This window comes from Acinonyx jubatus, chromosome A1, assembly GCF_027475565.1.
Source record: "Acinonyx jubatus isolate Ajub_Pintada_27869175 chromosome A1, VMU_Ajub_asm_v1.0, whole genome shotgun sequence".
Classification (NCBI taxonomy): domain Eukaryota; kingdom Metazoa; phylum Chordata; class Mammalia; order Carnivora; family Felidae; genus Acinonyx; species Acinonyx jubatus.
In genome coordinates, this window is record NC_069380.1 from 14,206,036 (window position 1) to 14,221,399 (window position 15,364).

General features: G+C 39.4%; 1 protein-coding gene and 1 long non-coding RNA gene across 12 annotated transcripts in view; both read left to right on the top strand.

Moving 5' to 3' along the window:
• The window catches only part of NBEA (neurobeachin), a 676,718-nt gene that overhangs the window by 513,214 nt on the left and 148,140 nt on the right, over positions 1–15,364 (top strand). The gene's annotated exons all lie outside the window — the stretch shown is intronic.
• Positions 2,174–7,038, top strand: LOC128313918 (uncharacterized). Its single transcript, XR_008295032.1, has 2 exons — positions 2,174–5,527; positions 5,558–7,038. It is a non-coding gene; the product is annotated as an uncharacterized LOC128313918 (long non-coding RNA).

Consider the following 15,364-nt stretch of genomic DNA (forward strand, 5'->3'; position numbering starts at 1 on the left):
CTGAAATTCCACAATGTATATTTCTAGCCTGAATCTCTTTGTTGAAATCTTAAATTCAGTACCTACTTGGCATTTCTACTTGGATTTATTTTTTATTTTTTAGAGATAGTGAGGGGTGGGGAGAGGGGCACAGAGAGAGAGAGAGAGAGAGAGAGAGAGAGAGAGAGAGAGAGAAAGAGAGAGAGAGAATCTCAAGCAGGTTCCACACTCAGTGCACAGCCCGACATGGGGCACAGTCCCACAACCCTGGGATCATGACCTGAGCCAAAATCAAGAGTTGGACACTCAACCGACTGACCCAGCCACGTGCCCCTACTTGGGTATCTGATAAATCAAACTTACCTTGTCCAATCCTTAACTCCTATTTTCCTTTCCTCTTGCCCCCATCCAAAAAAAACCTGCTCTACCCACAGTCTCTCGTCTCAAAGTTCTTGGAACTCCATCAATCCAGTTGTTCAAGCCAAAACCTTAGAGTTATCCTTGACTCCTCTCTCTCCCTCCTACCTCACATATATAGTCTCTTAGCAAATCATGTTGTCTTTACCTCAAAATATATGCAGGATTCTACCACTTCTCACCACCTCCACAGCTACCACATGGGCCAGCCTCTTCTGGGTATTCTTTAATTTTAAATGTACCTCTTATTGTATAATGCTCAGAAATGCCCTGATGGAACAGGTTACAGTTATGTCCTTTTCCTATCACAATAATTTGTCCTGGGATTACAAGGACCAATTTAGTTCTGTTACAGTGTTGGCTAGAATCAACTAAAACTGACTGATGTTTTTAAATAGTAATTGTTGATAGATTGGTGTCCCCATCTAAAGTGATTATAGTGCCTATCATTTGTTGAGCGTCTACATACACAACTTTATCACCACAATCCTTTATATATAAATAGTATTAATCCCATTGGGAGATGAAGAAATAGAGGCCCAGCACAGTTAAGTAATTTGCTCAAGGTCACAGAGCTAAAAATTAGTAGAACTGAGCAACAGAATTCAGATCTGTCCCATTGTCTCCACCTATCATTAGATGACCAAATATGAAGGCCTAGGGATGAGAAAGAAGATGACGCATTTAAGGGTTTGAAAGGTTCTATATATTGGAAGGGTGTAAGGGGTAGGATGCTGGTAAGAATTAGACTAGAGAGGATAGTACCAAATTCTGAGGGAGATTATAAACTATATCGAGGAGTTTACACTTTCCTATCAGGTGTTAGGAAGGGAGAAGCTGTTAGGGTATTTTAGCCATATTTACTTTTCCAAATAATAATGAGTCTGACTTTGGTATGAAGGAAGAATTGGAAGACAACAGTGCTAAAGAATTTTTTGATGGCCTAACCTAGGGTAACGGCAGTGAAAAGGAGTCACCTAAGGGGTAGTGTTTGCAAATAGTTGGCTCTAGTAGGGTGACTACAAAGCAGAATTGTTCGAAATCGGACCATGTGTGAATACCTTTACTGAAAGTTATCTCGATGCCCAACATAGACATTTTAATACTTTTCTCTTCTCTAGTTGTTTGTTTTAGGCACAGAATTGTATTTATGACTGTTAGCTACGGAGTGAAAATCTAAAGATGAGATTTTCTGTCATCTGTACTTCAGAGGGGACTCAGACTGATCTTCCTGAATGAATCTTAGCCCTGCTCCTGGTTACCAAGAGTAGAAATCGAGCAGTCTTCTCTTCAGGCAGGCATTTTAAAAAAAAAAAAAACAAGTTTCTAAAAGAGCTTACCAAACTCACCCCTGTCTTGAAGTATCAGCGAAAGCATATGGTTTTGCTTTTAATTTCTAACACACATTAGTTGCACTATAGGTACATGACAGGAAGCAAAAATCTTCACACACCTCCCAATACCATTTACAGTTTTGGCTGCAGGAAATATTATTTATAGAGGATTACCTGAATGTAAAGGAGTTCATTCATTCCTAAATATTCTGTACTCCTGGATTACACCTGATTAGCCGAACATGTGAACCTCGATCACCATGTTGGCCTCTTTTCTGGTTAAATTCCTTGGTTGTATGGAATAGACTTCATTCAAATTACCTCATGAAAGAGGGGCTTCATTGTAAGGATATATATTGTAAGGATATATATATATACACACACATACACACACACACACATATATATACCATATATAGATATGTAAGGATATATATATATATATATATATATATATATATATATATATATGGTATAGAGTTGTAAAACTAAAAAACTAAGTTGGGTCTAGAGACTTCTTTCTCTACCCATCTTTCATAACCACTTGGTCTGCTAATCTATGAGCATTCTCTTCTTCTCTGTAAACAGATAAGCCTTCTATGCTTATTCATAGTCTTGGTTTCCTTGAATTTTCAGCTTTGCCCAGGTCCCAACTTGGCTCCCCTGGCCTCTCACTACGTCAGTTCCTAACTGCCGGTTACACCATTCTTTCTGGGCTTATTTCCTGCTCTCTACAGGAATCTGATTCCCTGAGCTCAGATTCATGAGCCAGGCCAAACCACAGAGTATTGGCAACCCTAAGGATTAGCTGCCCTTGATTCTGCCTAGTGGAGGCACCTCATGCACAGTGTGTGCCCCTTGCACAGACACTCTGGATGAGCCCATTGCTCTCAGAAGGCAGGTGTGGGGTCCCTCTTACTATTTCTCAATAGGATTCTTTTTTTTTTTCTAACTTGTGCTTTGGGAAATACCATTCACCTTGAAATTCAGTGTAAGGATATTGTTGAGACATTATTTATTGCACTATACAGTGCCCTTTTTGTGAAAACCCTTGGCATAAATTCATTTCTAGCTTTGGTATTGGAAATAATTGTGCAATTATTCCTGAACCGGTTTGTTTTTATCTTATTAACTCTGGTGAAGTTATTACTTCTTTTCCTAAATTGGCTGTTGGGATTTCACAAATCTGTAGCCCAAACAAGGGAAGTTTAAATGACTCTATGGTATACTTTTTATTTTTATTATCAATCTTACATTGAGATTCATTTTCTGCTTTTGACTTGGTTTATTCATATATTTCTAATTCAAATCACATTTTATATACCTCTGTAAGTTACTGTACATCTTTACAGAAGCAAGATATATAGGTAAATTATATAAACTTTAACACACTCAGGGACATGTTAAAGTTCCTGGCTAGTTTTTAGTTAAATGTGACCTAATTTTAAAGAAAGGAAGAACTAATTTGAGAATATTAATATATCACATTTTTCTATATTTATGTAATTTTAAAACCATCCAGATGTGCTTTTTTTCTAAAATATAAAAATCCCTTTGGGCTTAGAAGTATCTTTCAAATAAAGTTTGAGATAGAAAAGATCCTATTACACATTAATCTGCTTTTGGCGCTCATTAACTCTTTGTAACATCGTTTTTGAGAAGGTAGATGCGTAATAAAATTAATACACGTTTAAAATTGTTTTCCCGTGAACCCTGTTTCAAAACAGCAGCCTCTACCCTCCAACAATAACATATTCCTAAAATTATTTCCTTTTTCTCCCAGACTTTACTTCTCAACTACTCCTTTAAAAAAAGAAAAGAAAAGAAAAAGAAACTGACATCAATTTTATATAAAAGAAGCCCTTGAGGTGGAAAGTGAGGGAAGGCTGCATGAGTTTATAGCAGACAAAATGTCGCTTACATTTTGCTGTTCAGTAGTTTGATATACTCATTTGCTGATGTGAAATGACGAGGGCTTACAAAACAGGGTTTTGTTTTTTAGCTGCCTGTAGACCTGGTGGGGCCTAACAGAACCCAGTCAGCAGGTCATTAACTCTGGAGAAAACAGCTTGCATTAATATGCTCTAATCCGGTATAATTAGTCAAATTACTGCACGCCGACCAGCTTGTCATGTGTTGTCAGACTTGGCATGCACGCTGGATTGCCTGGGTCCCTCTGGAATGCCACCCTCAATCAGGGAAAGCTGCTCATTTGTAGTGGTCTTGAACTCTTGATAGAAAAGCTAACTAAAACAGCGGTCGTGGAGGAACTTTTATTAATTCTTTGAGTTAAAATATTTTTTCATCAAAAGTAATTTAACGTTTTGGTGATTGAAATGGCATCTTTTCATTTCTCCTGTTTTCTGTGGCATGTCTATGTAATACTCAAGTGAAATTAACATTCGTAGCGGAAAAAAAAAAAAGATTCGAAATAAAGTAATTATCAGTTGGTCAGCTCTAGTTCCAGTATATGAGAGTGTGAGTTCGTATGTGTTTGTGTGTGTGCGGGTCTTTTTCCAGTAGGGTAAGAGGTTATTAAACTCCAAAAGGGCTATATTAGCATAAATTTACAAGAGCTCTTGTTCTGGCGGCAGGATAAAAACCTGTGTTACCTTTGCATTAACACTGAATTGCTTGTTGTGCTTTTGGCAATGACAGATAAGTCAGTGTAATTCCCCATTGCAACGGAAATGATGCTCCAGATTCTAAACGCATCCTGAAGATGTCACTGACAATAATCTTCAAAGAACGGCCAGTGAAAGTGGGCTGTATGTTTGTAGGATGATATACTGCAAATGACAGGAAGAATTATGTGAGTGAAGACGAATCTGTAACATATTATTAAGCAATTTCACGAGAATAACAGGGATAAAAGGATAATGGATGAGGGTGTCATTATTACCTTCATGTAGAGGGAAAGCAAAAGCAAAGGTAGAGAGACAAGATTAATTGAGGTAGGGTGAAGCATTCATTGCTCATCAGCTCTTTTGTACGCTTTGCTCCTGAAATTCCAGACTGGGTGGGGGCGGGGGGGTGGGGGAGAAAGGTGCTCAGAGCTGCATTTTAATGCAGCTGGCAAGGAGGAGGAAACTGACAAGGCACTTTTTAGTCCCCTCCCCTCTTATCAAAAAACACAAAATCACTATCACCTTTTGAATGTTCTGAAGCCACGACAAAAATCCAGCAGAACTGTTTTTCTTCTTTTGGTGGTGGTTTTCATTATTAGTCACACCTTAAAAAAGAAAACTTACAAAATTTTTAAATGCATTTTTCCACGTATTGCCCCCAAAACTTGCTCTTTGAAATTTAGAGATTTCGCATTCAGTGATGAAGCATTTCACAATCCATTAGATTATTATTTTGGTTATCCTAAAATCATTAGGTTAAGGAAACAAAGCATTTTATGATCAATTTTGACTGTGCCTTTCGTATTCTGAGCACATTTCCCTTGCATATAATATGTTTTTCTTAGGTAGTAGTAAATGTGCTTACCTTCATTAAATGAAGGTGTGATTAAAAATTTTAAATACTAAAGTCTTCCTCTATCATCTGTTTTTTGTAACTTCTCATCTGGCCAATTATTCCAAAGCTACATTATATCCCACGCAGTTAAGGTGCAATTATAGTATAGCAACCACTGTCCTTCTGGTTGCAAAACAGTAGCACAGGTGTTTTGCTGGAATCTAAGAAACCTTTTGGGACATGAATTCCCCTCCTGATTGTAATTTACACCTCCTACTGAGTTAACCTTCGATGTTGCAGAAACTTCAAAAATATTTGTGTGTGTGTGTGTGTGTGTGTGTGTGTGTGTGTGTGTGTGTACTAAGCCTATAGGAAGGTCAGATGATCAAGGTACATGCTTAAATCTGTATCCAGTGGAGGTACTCAGAGTTGAAGACTACTTGTCTACATAATGGGTTCATATATTCAGGAAAGGTAACAAAGGGTCGGGATTCGGGTGTCAGTGAGAATTGAGAATTTTTCAGCGTTAATATGCAGCTAGCAACCAGCAGTTTAATGTATACATACATATAAAGACATGCAAAGCAGTGCTGTTATCAAATGCTAGACGTATATACTATCCAGTAATACTAAGTTTTTATTGTATAGTAATTTTCAAACTGTGTTCTATACACCTCTTCATATTTGATCCTTGAATGGTCATTTTGGATGAGCAGAACTAGAATTCCTATTTCAGCTCTTCAAATGGGAAAACTGAGGGGCAGAAAATTAAGTGAGTTTGTCCAAGTAATTCCATCTGCTACGAATAATACCGACATCTTCAGACACCTGATCCAGTGTTCTTTCCATTCGCTATTTGATTTTTAAATTTGTTATTCATGCCACACTCTGATCTTTGATATTTTACTACTTTTCACGTATGTCTTTCTGCCTTAAATGTTTCTTCACTAAGAGAGCGTCCTGTGCCTTGTGTTTTCCATGGACTGAGAAACAGAAACTAACATTTCTCATGTTCGTGATGTGTACCAGACGTGGTATTAGACACTACACGTTATACATTATCTAAGTTAATATTCACAAACAGCCAAGGAAGTTAGATATCGTATCACTTAACTAAAGAGGAAACTAAAATTCAGACATGTCAAGCCACTTGTCGAAGCTCACAACCAGGCAATGTCAGGGATTCACATCTACATTTTCCTGGCTCCAAAGCTCGTGGTCTTTCAAACACCATCCAGCCGTTTTCTCTTGTCTGTACTATATGGTATATGTGCAATCAAAAGTTTACTGTCTTTTTGCATTGATCCCATATTTTAGGTCTCCGAGTGTCTACATTCCGTGGCTTTTTTTCCATCCTGGCATTCCCTGATTTCTGCATAGCATTTGACACTGAGTTTCCAAAATCCCCAATAGCTATGCCACTAATTCACTGGCCCTGAAGTCTTTTTCACCGGCTGTTCTTCCTTCTGCTGTGCCCTCTTGATATAGATTCTCCCATTCTCAAAGGTGTGTTTTTTCCACCTCCTGGATTCTCTGCCACAGAGATCGAATCTCTTGCCATGCCTTCAGCTTTCTCTCTGTATACATGATGCCAAACATCTTGCAATCACGCCTTCTCTGCACAGCTCCATTTTCTTAGCTACCTGCTCTGCTGAACAGCCCTCTGAGGATGCTTTGTGGCCTCAAACCAAACTCAGCATTTTCCTTTTCTTCTCAAATTTCCTCTTCCTTATTTTAAAAGAGACCATGTTCTTCTCATCATCCAGGCCTTCTTGCCAATTTGAATTAGTTAGAAGTTTTTTAACCTGACATTAAAATCTCTCCTTCCTCTTTAGACTGCTGGAGTCCACCCCACGTCCCTTCTCCATCTTTTACAGACCAGCCATCCTTCAAGGCTCTCATCCAATTTCATCTTTTTTTGTGTGTTTTCAAACTTTTTGTACTGTTTATTTCTGGGGGGAGAGGGGGAATGGGTGGAGAGAGAGAGGGAGGGAGTGCATGAGCGGGGAGGGGCAGAGAGAGGGAGATGGAGAATCCGAAGCAGGCTCCAGGCTCTGAGTGGTCAGCACAGAGTCCAGTGCAGGACTCGAACTCACAAACCATGAAATCGTGACCTGAACCGAAGTCGGAAGGTTAACTGACTGAGCCATCCAGGCACCCCTGCCTTCTTTAATAGGAGGTTTTCCCCAAACCCATCCGATGTATATATTTCTCTCTTCTTTAAATCTCCAAACACTTAATTTGTATCCAAGCTTTCCTGGCTCCAAAGTTCATGAAACCTAACAGAAAACTCAATAAATATTTGTTAATTGAGTTAAATCAAATTCTCTAACAACCTCAATCAAATATTTTTAATTTATATCATTTTTTTTTTAAATTTAATGCTTATTTTTGAGAGAGAGTGTGTGCGAGGGAGGGTCAGAGAGAGAGGGAGACACAGAATCTGAAGCAGGCTCCAGTCTCTGAGCTGTCAGCACAGAGCCCGACGCGGGGCTAGAACTCACGAACCGCAAATCATGCCCTGAGCCTAAGTCAGACACTTAACCAACTGAGCCACCCTGGCGCCCCTATATCATTTTTCTTTATACTTGAATGAGCCTGGCTTTCCCACGTCAAAATTTAATATTAATCTTTTGATTATTTATTTTACATTTTGGAGGGTTTTCTTTGTTGCTGAACTTGCATCCGTCCATCCTGATTATCAAATACTTGCCATTTGTTGAACATGCACTTCCTGCATGCTTTCCACAGACCAGGCACTCTGTTCAGTCCCAGGGATGCTGAAGTGAACTAGTCCCTGCCTTCATGAAGTTTCCTGCTTAGTTGGGAAGATAGTACTCTTTTCCTATGACATTTGAATCAAATGTGTTAAACACGCCCACATTCTCTTACAGGTATATTTATGATAAATAGAGATAAGACAGAACTGTAGAGCACTTGATTATGTTAAATTTAGAAATATCTAAATCTTTATCCCTTATAACACCCCTAAAATGTAGATATTATTTATCCCCGTCTTACAAATGAGGAAACAGACTGTGAGAGTCCAAATCGTTCGCCCCAAATCACAAAAGCAGTAAAGCGACAGGGCCAAAAGTGAGACTGAAGTTTGTTTAATGCCAGAGTCCATGCTTTTCTGCTGTGGCACACAACTCTACATGACTTTGTCCCAAGAAAAGGGATGTTGTATGACAGGGTTCTTAACTTTGACTCACCCGTTTATCCAGTTGCCTTGACTTGTAGAGAAGGTGGGAAGCAGTAGTCATAATTATGCCACATGGTGGGTAGAATGATATTACTAATCACACTTCTGGAAAACACAGCCCCACAGTTTTAGGAGTGGAACTAAAACAACTTTCTCCTTTTGTGCACAAATGCCCAGTCAGGGTGGGGACACGTGATTGCCCTGCTTGCTAAGCACTAGTCAGAGGATTCCAGTTACTGGTATAATTTGGGTCAGGGAGGACGTGCGGTCCATCCTACCAAGCATTTGGGGGCGGCGTGTTGTGGAAACCTCAACTGACACTTTCTACTGCACTTGCTGCCGCTCCAGTGACTGAAGGAGAACAATTCTTAAGTGACCATAAGCCCCAACCAAGCACAGAAGATGTAAAAGGAGTCAGAATTCACTCCTTTCTCATCCCTGCATTGAGCCAATTTTGGACTCCATTGTGGAGATGAGAAGTAAACATCAGTGGATTCTTTTTTAATGTTTATCCATTTATTTACTTTTGAGAGAGAGAGACAGAGCGCGAACAGGGGAGGGGCTCTATAGAGAGGGAGACACAGAATCTGAAGCAGGCTCCAGGCTCCGAGCTGTCCGCACCGAGCCTGACTTGGGGCTCCAACTCATGAATCGGGAGATCATGACCTGAGCTGAAGTCAGAAGCTTAACAGACTGAGCCACCCAGGTGCCCCCCCCCCCCCCCACTAAAATTCTACTTAGCCTTCTAAACAGTCTTTCAAACTGCTTGTTAGCTTGTTATGCCTAAATTTCTTTCTCTTGCTTGCCTTTTAAATTCAAACTTCCCTTATGGCTTCTTTTGTCTTCTCTTCCTGTAAGCTGTTTGTTTTTGTTTTGGTTTTATTTTTGTTTTTGTTTGTTTTTCTCCTCTTCTTTTGTCTTCTCTTCCCATAAGCTGTTTGGGTTTTTGTTTGTTTGTTTGTTTGTTTTCTAATCCAATCTTTTTGGGGAGGAAATGTAGACATTTTCTCATGGTTTCACATTTTTCAAATTTCAAAATTGTAGTCCACTTACCTGGGCACAAAATGACACTCCTTAGTATAAGTTAGGATTTGACTTTTATTTAATTACTTGCATCTAATATATTATTCTAATTTTATATTTCAACTTACAAATTCAAAGGTGGGATCATTCATGCCTCTCTAATTGGCTTTATATAGTGCCCATCACATTGACATTCCCAAATACTTATATAGAAATGGTTTTGATAATAAGATAATCTCCTTTAGTATTCAGACTTCCTAAACATCCATGAGTGAAATATTAGTTTCATTTAGTTTTTAAAAAAATATTAGCCTTTCAATTACCACTCGATATAGACATGAATCAGTATGCTTCATAGAGAAACTAAAGAGCATAACTTAATCTGATGACTTCGTTAAATAGAAGTCAAGCCTAAGGTGTCTAACATTGGTATAGTGACCATGTATAACAATGCTTCCATGGTAAAAATGCATCAGAAAACCACTTCTCTCCCTACACTAGGAAGAGTGGGTATTTCTTCCCCTTAGCTTCAGTGGCACTGAGGACAGGGGATTTTGACTAGAATAAGGGCCTGGAGACAGGTAGTAAGGGAAGATGTGCCAACAGTGTGACTAGTGACAAGTAGGTAAGAGTATCCAGGGTTAGAAGAGCATAGTGCCAATAAATCTAGGACATTTTGTCACCAAAGCTGTCAGGGACACCAACCAAATGACCAGTTGCCTCTTTCTTTCTGACAGCTCCAAGGACTGATTCCTCCTCTCCCTTTTCCAGTACCGTTAAACGTTATTTTCAGCCTGATTTTCTTTTCTTCTTGACCCCGGAGGGGAAAAGGACACAGTCTTCTAGCTTCTCACAACTCTCCTCCTTAAACCAGAGTAAAGTTCTCTGGAAGTTTCTAAGTGTCTTTATTGATTCAGTTTGAGAGGTTGCCCTTGCAACTCATGGTTTATTTATGACATACCATAAACCCAACTTTTTTTTTTTTTGACAAATTTTTACGGATGAGACTTCTGTCAAGGAGAGATCTTTTTATTTCCTCACATCTCTGCTTTGTTCATACAGAAGAAACTTCCGCACAAGCTTTTGTTGCTCGTCCCATGAGAAAGGAATTTCTACTCTGATTTTCCAGAGCCAGAAGTATTCATTGGTCCATAAAAATTCACTATTGGTCGGGTCAGTATAACGTTCACTTGTCAGTGCTCCCATGAGGTAAACACATCTGGACAGAGCTGATCCCTCAAGGTAGACTAGCCAGACTGTTTTATTTTGTTCCATAGAATCATTAAGTTGAATAGGTTCCTTTTGAAGTCTAGCCAAAATTGTCCCCATAGGGTTATTCAGGTACATATACCCCAAGATCTCTTTTCATGCCAGACGTCATGGAAGCCTTGCTTCAGCTCCACACCAAATTCTTTAATCTAACTCTTGACAAAATAGCCTTGCAACAAAAGGGGATATATCCGCTGTTAACTGTTTTAAGAAAATTCTTTAAAAAAATTGCATCTGGTTATTATTCCCTCTTGTGTATTTTCTCAGTCAAGAACCCTCCCAGAGAAAGCAGAACATGATAGGATTTAAGCAGCAAAATGCCACCCACGAGTTCTACTCCCAATTCCATTGTTAACACACATGTACGAACTTTCAGGGAGCATTTGGTTTCAAGAGATAGAACTCAGATAACTTAATCTAAAAGATCACTTAAGCAGTTAGGAGTAGTTCATAGAACCAATGACAAGTGCAGCTGAGCCTGACAACAGACTGGAACTGAGAATTAATTGGAAGACTTAAATTTCTAGAACCGAAAAGTCTAGACTTCTCCCTTTCTTGGCCATAGGATCTCTTGTCTTTGCTTCTGCTTTCTTGTCATCGCTCTCCACATATCCAATTTCCCTAAATTCCCTGTTCAAAACCCAAAGGTAGCCACCACAGCTTTCTGCAATTCACTGCTGCTCCAATACCGACTAAAATTCCAATTTCACCTCCTAAGGAGAGGGAATCTCATTGGCTAGTGTCTGCAGCAGGAGTTCACCCTGGTCTACATCTGCTATGGCTAAGTAGAAGCGGGGGCACACATCAACAGAATTTGAAGGGTAGACCCCTGGGGGTATGGGAGAACTTCTCAGAGAAAAGGGGGATGGTTGGGACACATGCTCCAGAAAAGTCCTCTCTCTAACTATTCCAGTGCTTCCTTCCCTCAGGTTACTGTGCCAGAAGAAAGAAGGAACAAGCACCCCATTTTAGAGGATGGCAGGAGGATTCTCAAATATGAAGCAGTCAACAGTAGGTCAGACAGAGGGGAGCAGGGCATTCCATACAGATAGAAGGCACAAGGCTGCAAGGAGGGCCAAAGCACGCAGGGGTTCTGGGAACAGCAGAGCTCCAGTGGAGTGTGTGATGCAGGGGCAGGAGCGGAACCTGGAGATGGGAGCTGACAGGCAGCGGCCCTGTAGCAACCGGATGCCAGGGGTGGGGGTCAGGAGAGTGTGCAGTGCATTGCAGAGGCTACATTAGAGGAGATCAGAGATCCAGGTAAAGGCTTTAGCAGTGGCAATGAAGAGGAAAGGGCAGATGCGAGAAGTCGTTTTTTGGGGGCCAGAATCAACAAGATGGAGCCATCAGCTGGATATAGGGAGTGAAGTAACGGGAATGTTTACAGATACGTCCCAAATTTTAACTTTGATTACTTCAGGAATAGTAGTGCCATTCACTGAGAGGATGACAGGAACTTAACCACTCTTGTAGTTACCACTTGTTCTGAGTCCTGTTACACAGAAGCCCTGGGCCAAAGACGTTTCCATTCATTATTTTATTCAGTCAGCATAAAGGCTCTATGAATTTTGTATTATTGTCACTATTTTAGAGATAAGAAATACAAGCTCTCAAGAATTTAGGTACTTTGCATGTACTCACATAACTCATAAAGTGCGAAGTTAGTTTTCACATCCATTTCTGTCTGACTTTGGAATGATTGGTTACTGAGGTTTACTTTTCATAAGAAAGCAGAGCACATTTTAAGGAAAATGTAGCTTTCATTTTGGACATATTTCATTGAGTTTCCTGTGAGACATTCAGCTTAAGAGGTCTGATGGACATTGGACTATGGAACTGTAACTGATAAGTGGTCTGGGCTGGACACTCAGATTTGAGTCGGTGGCTTAAAATGGGAACTCTTTAAGGAGGGCGGAAGGCCTCGCTCTGGGAGGGGAGACCCACATAGTCACTGGGTAAAGCAGAGGCCTGCCTCCAATGGGAGTTGCTTCACAATGTAAAAGAGGAATTATATTAAAATATATACAAGTCTTGGGCGTCTGGGTGGCTCAGTTGGTTGAGCATCCGACTTCAGCTCAGATCATGATCTCATGGTTTGTGGGTTCGAGCCCCACGTCAGGCTCTGCGCTGACAACTCAGAGCCTGGAGCCTGCTTCGGATTCTCTCTCTCTCTCTCTCTCTCTCTCTCTCTCTCTGCCCCTCCCCTGTTTGTGTTCTGTCTCTCTCAAAAATAAACATTAAAAAATGTTAATGCATACAAGTCTTCAGAATATTCATTTTTACTTTTAAGCATCTTTCTGCGTCAGTTGTTACAGCCCTACTTTTTACTTGTGTACAGGTTTTTTTCTTTTTTAAAGATATTTACCAAGGATTTGTCAAATTTACTTGTCTTTTCAAAGAATCGGTTTTTAGACTGACAAGCTTTTCACTTTTTAATTTTCTAATGATTTTATTTTTAACTATTTTCCCTCCTTCTACTTTTTTCCTTTGGTATGTTTTTCTGTCATTTTTTAAAGATTTAAGTTTAACACTAAATTCATGTATCTTCTTTTCCTTTTTGACAGTTGAAATATTTAAAACTAGGGGCGGCTAGGTGGCCACTAGGGGAGGCTAGGTCGGTGAAGTGTCTAACTCTGGTTTCTGCTCAGGTCATGATCTCATTCATGGTTGGTGAGTTTGAGCCCCATGTCAGGTATTGTGCTGACAGCACGGACCCTGCTTGGGATTCTCTCTCTCCCTCTCTCTCTGCCCCTCCACCAGTCACGCGCACATGATCTCTCAATAAATAAATAAACAAATAAATAAGAAACATTTAAAACGAAGAACTTGTATTGACATTTTCATCATATTCCGTGATAATATTTTAATATTTATTGTATCCTAAGTGCTCTGTTGCTGTGTTCATTCCTAACAGTGACAGTAATCCAAATGAACCTTGGTAGGATGTCTTTAGTACTAAGGTCTTTTCAGGACACTGAACAGAGGAAGCTTCAGGGCTTCCCTTGTTCCCTGTAGGTACACCACGTGTTGCCCAGCCAACTCAGAATCCATACCGAGGATCTGTGCCGTAGGTTAAAAAAGAGAGAAAGATCCCTCTCTTTAAGAATATGTTCCAAAGGAGCAAACCAGATCTTCTGGACATGTTCCAAACAACTAGTCAGCAATAAACATAGTCTGAGTGAGGAAGGGAGTCCAGGGAATGCCCGGGAGGTCCCTCCACTAACCCTCCCAACCTCCTGTTCCTGCTCTCTCCCACCCCCACCCCCAGTACCTACCAGTGGTTCCTGTAAACTCCTTTTAGTTGGACTGTGCGTAACATATTAGCTCCATAGATTATTTATTCTGATTAAGAGAAACTTCTCTATCAAGTTCTGTGTCATTGAACAGTATTGTTATTTTTTAATTCCTTTATTTCAACCTGGTATATTACACTGAGTTTGTCATACTTAATCAGCAAACCGAGTAAAGATAAATATTTTCTAAGGATAACACAAATGGCATAATACATCACCTAGATTTTATTTTATATTATTAAAAATAACATTAATTAGAGTATGTAAATGTACATTTTATAATTAAACTTACTGATTTATATATCATAGAAAAGTATAAAACACCTCTCTTCCAAATAAAGTTTTATTTACACCATGGTAAACAGAACTATGGGCACTTATCTGTATGTTCCTCATCAGCATGCAAAGCATCTTGGGAAAGACTACCTGCACGAATGAGTAGGAAGCTTTTATCTAGACAGCGTTACAAAGTTAGGGTATAATGTATTCTGATCGTTGATGTGGACCCATTTTTTTTTTTTTTTACATAGGGAGGTAAAACTGATGTCATTTGTTTAAAATTATGCCAAGTCATAAAATTTGTTAATTCTTAATTTTTTGAATGTCCTACCATATTTTAGAAAATATTTAAAGCAAATTGATGCATATCATAAATGAGCTACCATCAAAGCCTATTAAAAGTTATTGCTTAAAACACTTAGTCTCTTTGCTTTAGTGCTTTGTATATCAAATCCTCAAATGTTTACCAAGATATACATTAAATGATTAACGAGATTTTGGCAAATATTACTGTATTAATGAAACAAAGGTGGGAAAACTTGCCCATATTTATGGAAAAGTGTTACTCTATATGGAAGCTGAGGCGAGATACTTGGGTTCTAGTGTCTGCTCTGCCGGGGATCCGATTTCTTGTGACCCTGATGGGAGTCAGTTAGCATCACCAAGGCTTTTCTTCCTCAAGGGTAAAATGGGAATGAAACTTCCATCCCCACCCATTACACGGTGAGGTTGTGATGATGAAATAAAGTTGAATGTTTGAAAATGTTTGGTAAACGTAGATATAAAAGTATATATTCAGCACCTTTAATTTTGTTTTGTTAATATTTTACATTATATTATTATGAAACAGTCAAATTATTATGAAACTAGAAAAAAATCAAAGAGTATGGGGCACCTGGGTGGCTCAGTCTGTTAAGCATCCCACTTGGGCTCAGGTCATGATCTCACGGTTTGTGAATTGAAGCCCCACGTCAGGCTCTGTGCTGACATCTCAGAGCCTGGAAACGCTTCAGATTCTGTGTCTCCTTCTCTCTCTGCCCCTCCCCTGCTTGTGCTCTGTCTCTCAAAAATAAATAAATGTAAAAAAACTTTTTAAAAAAGAA